This window comes from Cupressus sempervirens, chromosome 1, assembly GCF_028749045.1.
Source record: "Cupressus sempervirens isolate cs-2001-9-10 chromosome 1, ASM2874904v1, whole genome shotgun sequence".
Taxonomy (NCBI): Eukaryota; Viridiplantae; Streptophyta; class Pinopsida; order Cupressales; family Cupressaceae; genus Cupressus; species Cupressus sempervirens.
Window position 1 is genome coordinate 345477859 of NC_143118.1, and position 14438 is coordinate 345492296.

Sequence of the window (14438 nt, forward strand, 5' to 3'; positions counted from 1 at the left end):
CTAAAATAGAAAATGACAGTCTAAAATCATAAAAGTGATGGTCAAATATTTCGAATGTCCTTGGAAGAGAACAAGAATTATTGGAACCCCGAAGTGAGAATAACAACGAGGGATTTAATAACCCATGCTTTTATCGCTTCCAATTTAGTGGGAAATCCTTTTTATTACTGCATTCACTGGTAACAAAGTACAGCTTTCATAATAATATGATGTTTATTAAAATATTTTCCCTAAAAAGGAGCTGCCGATTGTTTTGCAATTTAGATAAATATTTTTAATACCTATAAAGTTTTAAATATAAAATTAATTAAATATATAAATTGTTTATAAGTTAAAATTTGATATTGAAAGAATTGTAATTACTTTAATTAAGCGTCTAAAACATTTATATAATAGATTATATGATATAAAATTAAATTAAAATAATATTTTGAATATCTTTTTTCTTTAAAAAATTTATTTATTTATTTGTAAATTATAATTAATAATCATAAGTTTTTATATGAGTTAAAACTAAGTGATTATTGATTAAGAGCTAGTATAAGAATTTATATAAAACTGAAATTTGACAATTTAAAGAAAATGTCTAATTTAAAGTAAACATAAATATAAAGGTCACAAGATATAACAATAATAACAATAACAATAGTTGTCATACCACTAGAGTCCCTAGTGTTAAAAAAAAACTAAGATTGAAAGGAAATGTGTTGGATGACTTTGATTTTTTTTATTTTTCATTGTTACTTCTTTATTGGTGACTTTAAATGCAAATAGTGTGTTAAGATTTATTTAGAGGGTTTCATAAGGTTCCCATGATGCAAGTAGGGTTTTGATAAACAACTAATATTATGGTAAAAAATATGAAGAGTCAATTAGGGAAAAACAAAGTATTTAAAAAATTAAATAAAAATAACATAGACACAAATACTACACATGTAATTTAATAATGTTGACAAACTAATGATAAAAAATAAGGCAAAAGTATAAGTCTCCAAACATGACTAATAAGAATGAGGGAACACATAAGAACAAATATAAATTTGATTTTTTCGAAGTGTAGTCCAAGACTTCAATATTACTTCAAAATGATGCTCTTCATACTATGGGTGTAAATAAAATTGCCTAACTCTAATTAAAACTTATAATTATTTAGAATACAAATGGATGACTATTAATATTGTTTATGATAAATTTTTACATTTAATAACAAGTGTTCTAGAGGAGCAAGAGTCCCTGCCTTTTGATTGGGTGAAAATGTAGAAGTTTTGGAGTTTGTGTTGAACCTTAAACATAATGTGATTAATAAACTAATTCAATTGACTAAAACTAATGTAAAGGTTTTAGAATATGGGGAACAAGACAAAAACAAATGTTGAGAGCTATATTCATGGAGTGCAGAAGGAAACCATTTTTTACAGTTTAGCTATATTATAAAGTTAGACTGTAATTGCTTGACTTTGACATGCAACCTACATTGACATAATGATACATATCAGGCTAAGATCTTGGATCATATTTATCATCCTTGATTATTTACTTTAATAAAAACTACTGTTCATATTAAAAATTACATGCTTGTATAAATTTTGTTTCATCTTTAAATGTGCCTATATACTAAAAATTCCAATTGTCTAGCTTGCTTTCATATCACTGCCAATATTTGCTCCATTTCCCTAAGGTCTTTCCTTAGATTTGGTAATGAGGAAATTATAATTTTAGGTACTTTGAAAGGGAAAAAAATGGAACATAAAGTTTTGACAAGATGTTGGACCAGTCCATTAGGTTGGTCTAACAAAAACCTGTTTGCAAACTAGTCTTCACCGACTTTTGCCCATGCAGCGAATTGGCTCATGTATTGAAGTTGAAGCTTCTTTTGTAATAATAATAGTCTATCTGGCAACAATAGATGTAGTTGACATGGTGGAATATGTTGTGCATAGTGACATGTGCCATCTTGTGGACATCGAAGTGTGCCACATGTAACTGTGAAATACCATCAACAATTCTAGGAGAGTTTACAATGTCATGTTCATTTAATTTTTTTTTTCTAAAGTGGTGCAGTTTACTAGGACGTCCTCCTCTACTAGGTGTGGTTGATGTCTGTATAGTTCAATGAGGAGTTCTTACCCTGCGCTACATTATTTGAGGAACATGGTAAAATATTAGACATGGTATATTTTCATTGTAGCTTATTGTTATGTTGTTATATGTATATATCAAAATATTGTTAATATTAAAAAGTTAAAAATTTAATAAAATAATGTATATAATTAATCATTAATGAACTTATATATATATATATATATATATATATATATATATATATATATATATATATAATTGGTACAAATAGTTTAGTTCCAAACATACAATCTTCTTTTAAATATATTTTTAATTATAGTTAATATTTTACCTTTTTTTAATATATGATTAAATTTGATATGTTTTGTTACTGAAAAAAACATTATCACAATTGTACCAATATTAAAGTTCTCCAAAATCATAACATTTTATACCATAAAATTGGTAGAGTAGGGAGTACGAAAGTTGTTTCCTTCTTAGTCACATCAACAAGTTCAAAATATAGGGAGGAATTTGTAAATTTTTTCATTAGTTCATTCTATTACAACCAAGGACGGGATAAGAGGAAATTCTTGATGGTTCATAAATTCATTTACCTCTTCTTTGTCCTTTCACCATTTCATCGTCAATCTCCATCTATCAAATGCATTGAATTCATCTTTATCTACAACTATCAATTGTCAAATGCATTGAATCAATCTTTATTTGTAGTTATCCTTCCATCAGTTTTTTTTTTTAAATTTCATTTATAAACACCCTTTAACCCCAAACAAACCCTAAACCTTTGTGGGTGTGTTATTTTCTTTGTAATACCTCAGATATACGAGTGAAGAAGATTCTGCGTAAAACCCAAATGATTCATGTTTTCCCAATATCAGTTTTTGACCATTGTGACCACCTCAACATTTTATTGAACAGTTAGCTTGTTCTCTATTTTGGTTATATCCTTGACTCTGGAGGATTGAATAATTGCCTAGTCACACAAATTAAAGGAAATTCATTCAGAGGTGTCCGCCTTGCTGCACAATCCCTTTCAGCATCATTGTTGAGAACATTCTTTTTGTTAGATTGCTATGTAACTGGTGTTGGCACTATGTTTGGCACTGGATTTATAATTGATTGGAGTGCCTTCAATTATTGCGACTAGTTTCGAGATTGAAAGCAATCACATTGATTATCAGATTTCACCATCGCTGGGAAAACTACATTGCTTCATTATTGATGAACTTTGGATTGATATCCATGTTAGCTCATTGTGCTTATTCATGACATCTTTGTAATTGGCTTGTTTTCCAAGTCTTTGGCTAAGAACAATAAAGATGCCCACCATGTGCGTGAGGCAACCTTTGATTATGTCTTTGCAACCTATTGTTGTCTCGCTATGTGCATTTAACTCGTTCCTATTTTGTAATGGTCCACCTACCAAACACACCTACAACAACCTTCAATGACCTTTTCTATTTTTTTAAATTAATAAATTTAAAAAACGCCCAGGAAATTTCCATCAACCAATCAGGAAAAAAGAGAATTAGCAAGAAAATTAATTATTAAATAATTATTGTTGCAGTATTGGATTTTTTCTAATATTGGATTGATTCTTTCCTAAACTAATTTTTTCCTAACCTATTCTTTCCTAAATTTATTCTTTCATTTCTTGTAGTTGTTTCCTTTTCTGTAGCTTTATGCATATGGCACACAACTATATATGTACCTGTACATTATGTGAATACAAGAGTGGAAAATATTCTTCTTGATTTTTGATTTTCAAGTTGGTATCAGAGTTTTGAAGCTTGAATCATTTGTATCCCTTCATTTAACCATGGCTGATTTAGATTTGGAAGTATTTAAGAGCAAATCTGCTTCCATTATTATTCAATCTGAAAGTTCATCATTCAAGGAGGGGATTACACTCGATGAAACAAACTATGATTTGTGGTCTCAAATCATGGAGATGCATATTGTTGAGAAGGAGAAACTCTCTTTCATTTGTGGTAACTTACAACCACTTACCAAGAAGGATGATGGATATGAGAAGTGGTATGTAGACAATCAAAAGGTCAAAAGATGGTTGTTGATATCTATGTCCCCAGAAATTATGAAGCGATACATTTGGTTACCCCGCTCAAGATATTTGGAAAGCTCTTTCTAAGGCTTTTTATGATGGAGCAAATGAATTGCAGGTGTTTGTCTTGAATTAGAGGGCTTTCTTTACCAAATAGAATGGCAGAACACTCTCTATGTATTATGGAGAATTAATCAAGGATTTTGGTGAGTTGGATCATCATGATAAATTGATCATGGAAAGTGAGAACGATGTTGAATCTTACCAAAAATTAGTTCAGTGACAAAGGGTGCATATTTTTCTTATTGGATTAGATGGTGACTTCGAACAAGTTCATGGTGAAATTATGAGAAAGGATCCTATTCCTGAATTAGAAGCAAGTTATGCATTGGTCCACCATGAATCTGTTCAACGCACAAAAATGATTGGAGAACCAGAAAAGACTAAAGCTTCAACCATGGTGACTTGAAACTGATCTAATCAAAGTGGGCCTCCTCAAAACCCACCTAATTTAACTAATGGTGCTGATAAATCCACCTACAAATGCACCCATTGCAATCAAACTGGTCATACCAAAGTCAGTGCTTTGAACTTGTTGGGTATCCAGAATGGTGGGATCATAGACGCGATTCACATAAGAAGAATTCCAAGAAGAGATCCAATGTAGCATTTTTTGAAACAAAGATAGAGGATAATGTTGCTGGATAGATCTTGGCATTAAGAGTAGTGACAGGAAATGGTGGTAAGTCTTTAAATATGTCTACACTTGTTTCTAATAGTGCATGGATAATTGATTCTAGTGCTATGGATCATATGATGTTTGATTCTAGATAGGTCTCATCCCTTAAACCGTCCTCACAAAAATTTTTTCCCACTTCCAATGGCTCTCCGACCCAAGTTATTGGAGAAGGATCCTTGCTTCTCATTGATACTTTGAATCTAGATTCTATTTTAGTGGTTCCATCTTTGGATTACAATTTGTTGCCATTTTCCCAAATCACCACTACTTTACTTTGTGTTGTAATTTTTGGCCTAATTTCTATGTGGTTAAGGACATCCAAACGAGGCAAACAATTGGTTGTGGTGTTAGGTGAGGGAAGTTGTATTACTTGTACTTAGTGACAAAGAGTTCAAATAAGCTACATCAAGCTCTAGTGATGGATGGCTCTAAGGGGGACAAGCAGAAATCTGAAATCTAGTTATGGCATTGACATTTGGGAAATGCTTCCTTTGGTTACGTGAAGAAATTATTTCCTAGTCTATTTGTGATTCTAGCTTCCAGTGTGAAGTTTGTGAACTTGCAAAAAGCCATCGTGCTTCTTTTCCATTAACTTTGAATAAAAGTCCAGTTCCATTTATGATCATACATTCTGATGTTTGGGGTCCGTCCAAAGTCACTACATTGGGTGGATCATGTTGGTTTGTTACTTTTATTGATGATTTTACTAGGATGACTTGGGTATGCTTAATGAAGTCTAAAAGTGATGTGAACTTTTTATTTCAAAAATTTCATAACATGATTCATACTCAGTATAGATGCACAAGTTCAAGTTCTTCATAGTGACAATGGAGGTGAATATTTGAGTTTTGAGCTTCAACAATATCTAGAAGCACACAGAACTATTCATCAAACTAGTTGTTCCAATACACCTCAATAGAATGGGGTAGCTGAGAGAAAAAATCATCACTTGTTGGAGGTTGTCCGTGCTTCTCTGATAGAAGCCCATATGCCATTATCCTATTGGGGTGAAGTACTTACCTCTGTAACATATTTGATCAACCAAGTACCCTCCAACACTATTGATTTCTAGACACCATCCTAGGCTCTTGCTGAGGCGGTTGTTGCTCCAACTATCCCAAATTTACCTCATAATATCTTTGGTTGTGTAGCTTTCATATACCTCCATAAGCATTAGTGCAACAAGTTATCTCCTTGAGTGTTGCGATGTGTCTTTCTAGGATATGTTGCTTAGCAAAAGGGATATCGATGCTATCATCCTCCAACCCAACAAATGTTTATTACATTGGATGTGGTTTTTCATGAAGACTCAATGCATTTTTCCTCTAAGCCTGAACTTCATGGGGAGTACCAGAAGGAAATTCAGACTCTAGACTATGATGATCACATCTCTGAAGATGTGGATGTTCACATCTCTAAAGATGTAGGTAGCATGGACATCTCTGAAGATGTGGATAACACCTTTGAAGATGTGGATGTTCACATCCTTGAAGATGTGTGTAGCTTGGACATCTCTGAAGAAGGGGAACTCTCTGAAACTGGTAATCAAGAAGTAGGTGAAACTTTGGATCAAAATAGTGATGAACACCCAAAAATTGAAGCTCTAGGTCCACCTCCGTCCGAGCCCCTCACATCACACCAATCACTTACCAAGGATGTTCTTGAACCATCTAGAAAATAGCTACCTCAACATCTCACCAGAGGTATCCCTAAATCCACATATGAACCCAAAATTTCTAGTAAATTTAAATATCCTATGGGTCATTATGTGTCTAACCATTGTTTATTAGAATCAAATCAGTCATTTGTAAATCAATTATCTACTCTATCTATTCCTAAGAATGTGTGGAAAGCCTTAGCTAATCCAAGGTGGAAAGCCACTATGAATGAGGAGATGAAATCATTATAGTAAAATAATACTTGGGAACTTGTTGACCGTCCACCAGGAAAGAAACTAGTTGGATGTCAGTGGGTTTATACTATTAAGTACAAAGTAGATGGTACAATTGAACACTTTAAGGCGACATTGGTGGCAAAAGGGTACACCCAAACCTATGGGATCAATTATACAGAGACATTTACACCTATAGCTAAAATCAATATAGTACGAGTCTTATTGTCTCTAGTTGCGAACTTGGGTTGGCCATTACAATAGTTTGATGTGAAGAACACCTTTCTACATGGAGAGTTGTCTGAAGAAGTCTACATGGAACTCCCACCCGGCTGCATGATACCAGAAATATAATCTAAAGGTGTGTAGATTAAAGAAGTCACTATATGGGTTGAAACAATCTCCAAGGGCATGGTTTAGAAGATTCACAAAGTCAATGAAAGATTCACAAAGTTAATGAAAGCCTTTGGTTACCATAAGAGAAATTTAGACCATACTTTATTCATAAAGAATCAACAGGCTGAGATCACTATACTTATTGTGTATGTGGATGACATGATAGTTACAAGAAATGATCCTGAAGAAAGGAGGGCTCTACAAGATTACTTGTTCAGAGAATTCAAAATGAAAGACCTCAGTCCCTTGAAATATTTCCTTGAGATTGAAGTGTCTCAATCTAATAAAGGGATCTTTCTATTTTAAAGAAAGTATGCCTTAGACTTGTTATGGGAAACCGGTATGTCAACATGTCAACCTACTGATACACCAGTGGAAGAAGGATTGAAGTTATGTATTGAGTCAAATTAGGTACCAGTTGATAAAGGAAGATACCGGAGACTCATAGGAAGATTGATGTACTTAGCATAGACAAGGCCAGACCTTGCCTATGCATTAAGTATTCTTAGCTAGTTTATGTATAATCCTGGAGAGCAACATATGAATGCAGTTATGCACATTTTGAGGTATCTAAAGTCTGCTCCTAGAAAAGGAATTTTATTCACTAAAAATGAGGATTATCAAAGTGTGGATGCATATACTAATGTTGATTGGGCTGGAGTAGTAGATGACAGGCATTCTACTTCAGGCTATTTCACCTTTGTAGGAGGTAATCTCATTATATGGAGAAGAAAAAAATAGAATGTTGTTGCACAATCAAGTGCGGAGGTAGAATTTAGAGGTATGGCACTTGGAGTATGTGAAGCATTGTGGATAATACTTTTCCTCGGAGATTTGGGCCATCTGCCTAGGCGGCCAATTCAATTATATTGTGACAATACAACAACATGTGATATTGCTCATAATTTGGTTCAACATGATCATACAAAGCATGTGGAGGTAGACAGATTCTTTATTAAGGAGAAGTTGGATGAGAAGATTGTGGAGCTACCTAAGATTCAATCAAAAGATCAACTGGCCGATATTCTTACCAAAGTAGTTTCAAGTCGAGTGTTCTTGAAGTTCTTGGGCAAGTTGGGCATGTGGGATATCTATGCACCAACTTGAGGGGGAGTGTTGGAATATTAGATTGTTTCTAATATTGGATTGATTCTTTCCTAAACTATTCTTTTGTAAATTGATTCTTTTCTTTCCTATAGCTTTATGCATATGACACACAACTATATATATACCTATACAGTTTTATGTGAATACAAGAATGGAAAATATTCTTCTTGATTTTTGATTTTCAAGTATTGCAACCAAAACTTTAGCATTTCACAATTAGTTCGATGCCTAAAATTAATAACTGCCTTATAATTTAAAGTATCCCATTTATTAGTTTAATAAATTTATACACCCTAATCTATATAATCGAAACAAAAAAAATTCCTTTTTTTCTTAAAATGAAAAAAACTGTTAATATGACTATCATTAAGAATATCAATTTTCCAGTCTATCTTGTATCAACCTTTCAGATCAGTGATGATGAACTGATCCATCGTTAGCATAGGAAAGCTCAAGAATATGGACCCTAATTTGTTAAAAAGTTAGCTAATTTTCCATAAATGTGAGAAGCTTTAAAGGTCCACTTCCTTGCCTTCCTCAAAATTACACGTACAGCTTAGAAAACTATACGTTGTTGAAATTTAGAATGAGTTACCTTACAGTCAGTGCGATACGATTGGCATGGATCATGGTAGCATTTCAGACACACTGCACTAATCAGTGAACAACGATGTTGTTGTTCTACTTTCTCTTCTAAACAACTTCACTTCTCGTGCAAACTTCTTCAATAGCTGGAACTCCTCAGACAAGTACCCCTGCTTCTGGAAAGGAGTCACTTGCCATCCAGATCACATGGTGAGTAAACTTGATCTTTTTTTAAGCCAATTCTCTGGAACACTGACTCTGGCTATCTTTGGTTTACACAATTTGAAAGAGCTTGATTTGAGCTTTAACAATCTCTTTGGCACCATTCCTCCTGAGCTAGGAAATTGCATAGAGTTGGAGAAGTTCGATCTCTCCCAGAATCATCTCTATGGGAAAATCCCTATCCAACTTGGTAACCTCAAAAAACTAAAATCTTTGTTCCTCTATGATAAATTTCCTCAACAGAAACATCTCGTTCTCCATCTTTGGGCTTCCTCTTTTGGAGGTGATCTATTTGTCTACCAATAATTTCACAGGAGGGATCCCGTCAAATGTTGGGAATCTCACCCGACTCTCCAAACTCTAGTTTGGAGAAAATTCCTTAGTAGGAGAGATACCCAAATCCATTACAAATTGTAGGAATCTAGTAGAGCTTTATGTGCAAAAGAATCTGCTAGTTGGGGAGTTACCTCAATCGCTGGGCCAGCTTTCAAACTTACAAAATGTGTATGTTACTTCCAATAAGCTTGGAGGCAACATCCCAAAATCACTTGGCAACTGCACAAATCTCATTAAAGTTGAATTTTCAGACAATCAATTTAGTGGAGAAATACCTTTGGAACTTGGCAAATGCAGCAATCTCACCATGACTTTTGCCACTCAGAATTGGCTCACAGGGCGCATACCTTCCTCACTTGGGTCGCTTCAATTTCTGAAGCAAATTTATTTGAACAAAAACTTCCTCTCCGATGACATCCCGGCAAAGCTTGGGAATTGAAGTCTTCTGGAGGAGCTCAGCTTACATACAAATAAACTTGAGGGTTTCATTCCTCCTGATTTGGGCCGACTTGGGCATTTGCAAATTTTGTTCTTGGCCAAAAATTCACTCCATGGCTCAATTCCTCCCCTGCTCTTCAAGGCAAGGAGCTTACGGGAACTTTATCTCTATAACAACAGTCTCAGAGGAAGCATATCTCCAAAAATTTACAATCTCACACGGTTAGAATACTAGTTTCTGTTTGATAACCAGCTATCAAGCCCAATACCTACAGAATCGGGCGCTAAAAACAGTCTCAAAGGAATTGATCTAATGGGGAACTGGCTCACTGGGACAATACCTTCAGATCTCTACTCTTCAGGGCAATTGGAGTTGCTACTAGTGGGAAATAATGAGTTGGAAGGGAACATTCCTCCGCAAATTGGTCGATGCCAGAGCTTGTCGTGACTGATCTTGAGCCAATACAAACTAACTGGTGCTCTTCCTTGAGATTTTTTGGGTTCTAGTTCAGTTATTTGTTTTCTAGACATGAGCCATAATAAGCTGCAAGGAAGAATACCAGGAAGCCTTGGGCATTGTAAAAACCTGAGCTCCATTGACCTGTCTGTGAATCAACTAAATTGTAGTCTTCCTGCAAAATTGGGACAACTCTCCAACCTACAATGCTTGAACCTTTCCTCTAATGCCCTGACTAGTCGACTTCCTTGGGAGCTACATAATGCTTCTCTCCTATATTTGGTGGATTTGAGTTTTAATTCTTTCAATGGCAATCTACCGAACCAATTAGCTAGGTTACATAATTTGGAGCATCTAATGTTACAAGGAAACCATTTTGGGGGAAGCATTCCAGTTTGGATTTCCAATTTTGGACAATTGATGCAACTTAATTTGGGGCATAATCAATTCCAAGGTCAAATACCCTCCTCTTTAGGAAATCTAGCAAATCTGGAAATTGGTTTAAACATAGGCAAAAACAAATTGAGTGGAGCAATTCCAGAGACACTGGGAAATCTAAATAGACTAGAGAGAATGGATTTGTCATCGAACAATTTCTTCGACATCATTCCATCTACATTTGAGAACCTTTTGTCCCTCAACGTAGTAAACATCTCCAATAACAAGCTGAATGGATGCATAACCAAGTCATGGTTGAAGTTATGGAATTCATCATCAAGCTCATTCATCGACAATCTAGGATTGTGTAAAGCAGAGACATAGGAGAGTCTCTATAAATGCAGGGGCGATATTCCTCCATCTAAGAAGCAAATCAAATGTTTTGGCAATATCAATGTAGTCCTTGTTGTGATTTGATCAGCTCTGCTCTCTTGTTTCATAGTTGTTGTGATTGCATGGAGGATTTTAACCCTCAAAATGAGATCCACAGTCGAAGCAGGTGCAGAAGTACTGGCCGGATTGCAGGAAGTTTTTCAATTAACAAAAAATCTGAGCGAGAAGTATGTAATTGGTAAAGGCATGGGGTTGTTTACAGAATAGAGTTGCCTTCGAGTGAGCTGTGTGCTTTGAAGACGATACAGTTAACTCTGAGACATAAAGATGAGAGGATCATACACAGTGATATCAAGCCCTGCAGTGTACTATTGGATCCATATATGGAACCCCATCTTTCTGATTTCGAGATTGCCCAACTCATGGACAGGTCCATTACTGTCGATTCTTCCTTAGTTATAGGTACTTTGGGCTACATTGCACCTGGTAAGAGAATGTCTGAATTACTTTTTCTGTTCTATAATTTTGGCTTTACTTTTTTGACATAAACTTTCATGGGCTCTGGCTACAGAACGTGGGCATTCAACCAGAATGACAGAGAAGATGGGTGTTTATAGTTGTGGAGTGATGTTGTTGGAATTGATGACAAGGAAAACTGCAGTGGATTTGAGTTTTGCAGAGGGGATGGACATTGTGAGATGGGTGAAATCACACAGTGGAAGGGAAGAAGCAGTAATTGATGAAGGGCTTAGTGATGAAGCAATTGAATCAGCTGCCAAAAGAGACATGGTGGACATGATTAGAATTGGGCTAAAATGTGTAGAGGATGATGCAGGGGAAAGGCCCTCCATGAGAGAAGTGGTGAAGATGTTGAGAGACATTAGGCCCCAAAAAAATATAAATGCAGAGTGACGTTTTGAAATGTCCAAGTGAGCATGTCTAGGATTGTTGATTGATATTGTGCGTAGTCTCTCCCAGCAGCTAGTAGAGTTTGTTTTTTTTTGATATTTGGAGATTTTTTTTAACTTACAGATGTTTATGTAGAAGCATTGTTCCATCCAAACAGGAACTTGGATTTGAGTACATTTTTTTTGGTAGTTGCATGTAATATGAGTACTTCAATAGGGAGGTGAAATGGTTATGATGATAGGAAAGTCTTTGTAACTTAATATATGATGGATTTATATTGTTAATTGTATTTATACTTTGTTAGTATAATTTTGAGATATCTATGGTATTTTGTAAAATAATAAAAAAATAAAATAATTATGTATTAATTTATAGTTAATTGAATTTTTTTTTAAATGTATCTTAATATTAAAAGATAAAATATTTAACAACCAAGATCATTGAATTGATATGTAATCTGCTCACAAACTAGTATATATAAAATCTTGAATAACCCTACTTGTAAATTAAACATCAAACTATGTTAACTAAATGGAAAACAAAAATAAAATATGCACATCAATGATCAACACAAGGAAACAAAGGTCTTTACATGAAATTTTTTATGAGGAAAAACAAGAGTGGGAGTTAACTCATGATATATGGTATAGCTATTACAATATTTATTTTATAGTTCATTGCCTAAGGAAGCTCAATGCTCTAAGTAAGGTACAATGATATAAAGACCTTCTAAGGGGATACATTATCTCAAAGTAGAATACATGTTATATCTAACAAGAAAAATATGAACTAAATTACTATAGAAGAAGCATTTATCATATGATATACTAGAATGATCTTTCACATAGTTGTTCCATCAAACTTACTTTGCACACTTCATACTCAAAGGCACATTATTCAACACACTCTTCACCAATGATTTTTCCTTTTATTTATATCCTCTACTTAATCTCATAACACCCAATAAGTTGGCTCCAAAAGTGATTTCCAGATTAAACATTATCAATTATCTACCAAATCACTTCTCTTGTCTTTATAAATTACAAATGGTTCAATATATTTTTCATTTTTCACTAGTCAGATACTATTCTTCTTTTCATAATGGTTTATAATTGTTTGGAAGTCTTGGAGGTTGATTTCTCCTTTATCCAATATTAGAGTGAGGTTAAAAGTTTGAATCCCCTTGGCTAATATTGAGAGGAAATTGTTGAAATGTGTCCAACATATCCCTTCAAGATTGAAGACATGGTTTCATAGCCTCCTATTAGATCCTTAAATGGGACAATATCAATTTCTTAAATAGATGCATCTTTTGGGATAAATGACTAGCTCAACTCCCTACATTTCCTAAATTCTCTAGAAAGGAAATATTTATTCTTCACCAAGACTAGTTTTCCATGGATGAGGGACACCCATTTTTGACTTGTTCTCCTACATTAGTCTTCTCTAGAGGACTAGATCATTCTTTTCATCAACGCCATCGCCTAACACATGAAATTTAGAGCTTGAAAATTCTATGAGGGATACATATGGTATCTTCTTCGTGTTGGAATCATCTAGAGTCACATCCTCCTACTTCATCTTCTTAAGGATTGTTGCAGTGATCTCTTCTATTTCCTTCTAGAATTCATCTTTGTCATCCTTAATTCTCACACTCGTCATGATTTTTTCCCTTTTTTTCAATCCCTTAATTCCCAAGGATGCCTCTAAATTTGCATGTGGCTTTTTCATCCTTGGAAAATGAATTTCCAACCTATCTAAGAGCTTTTTCTCTTAGTGATGTAGGAGCATCCTAGGGTAGTTAGCAATCTTGCATGTTGGAGTGGTTTTGGCTTTGGAGTTGGACAACTCAATCTAAGAAGGGTTGATGCTCAGTCATTTTTATCAATTCTTGGGTACAATGTTGGTTGAGGAATTTAGTCATTGATGAAGCTCTACATAGCTTGTGGTCCTTGACAAAACTTACTTAGTGTTGGTCGAGTGGGCTCGACATATACTGTGTTTCTTAGTGTATATTGGGCTTGACATATAATGTGTTGCTCAACATATACTATTGCTCAGTGATTCTTAGTGCTTTTGCTGATGCTCAGTAGTTTGGCTCATTGAATGGTGTTCTTGTGGATTGGATAAGCCAACTTGGTGCATTTAATGTGCGTAGCCTATGATTTTGATGTTGATCGATCGTGGGGGTGTTTGTGGACATTTTTGGGTCTTGGTTATTTATCCTATATGTATATTCAATAATGGTTGTAAGCCCACTAAGGCATTTTATGTTTATTTGGGTTATAGATGATTCTATTTGCAACAAGCTAACTTGTGATCATGCAAGTATTTAAGGAAGGCTTAGGTAGAGTTGTAGGTACTCACTCAATCATGGAGGAGCATAGATTTGATTTAGGAATTTAGGGTTTCAAATTTTTTAGAAGAGCTAGTAGTTGTGGTC

The 14438-nt window shown here is 34.5% G+C and overlaps 1 pseudogene; it reads left to right on the forward strand.

Annotated features, from left to right (window-relative positions):
- The first annotated feature begins 8863 nt into the window (after positions 1-8863).
- On the forward strand, positions 8864-11998 carry LOC149577641 (uncharacterized; annotated as a pseudogene).
- The last annotated feature ends 2440 nt before the right edge of the window (positions 11999-14438 follow it).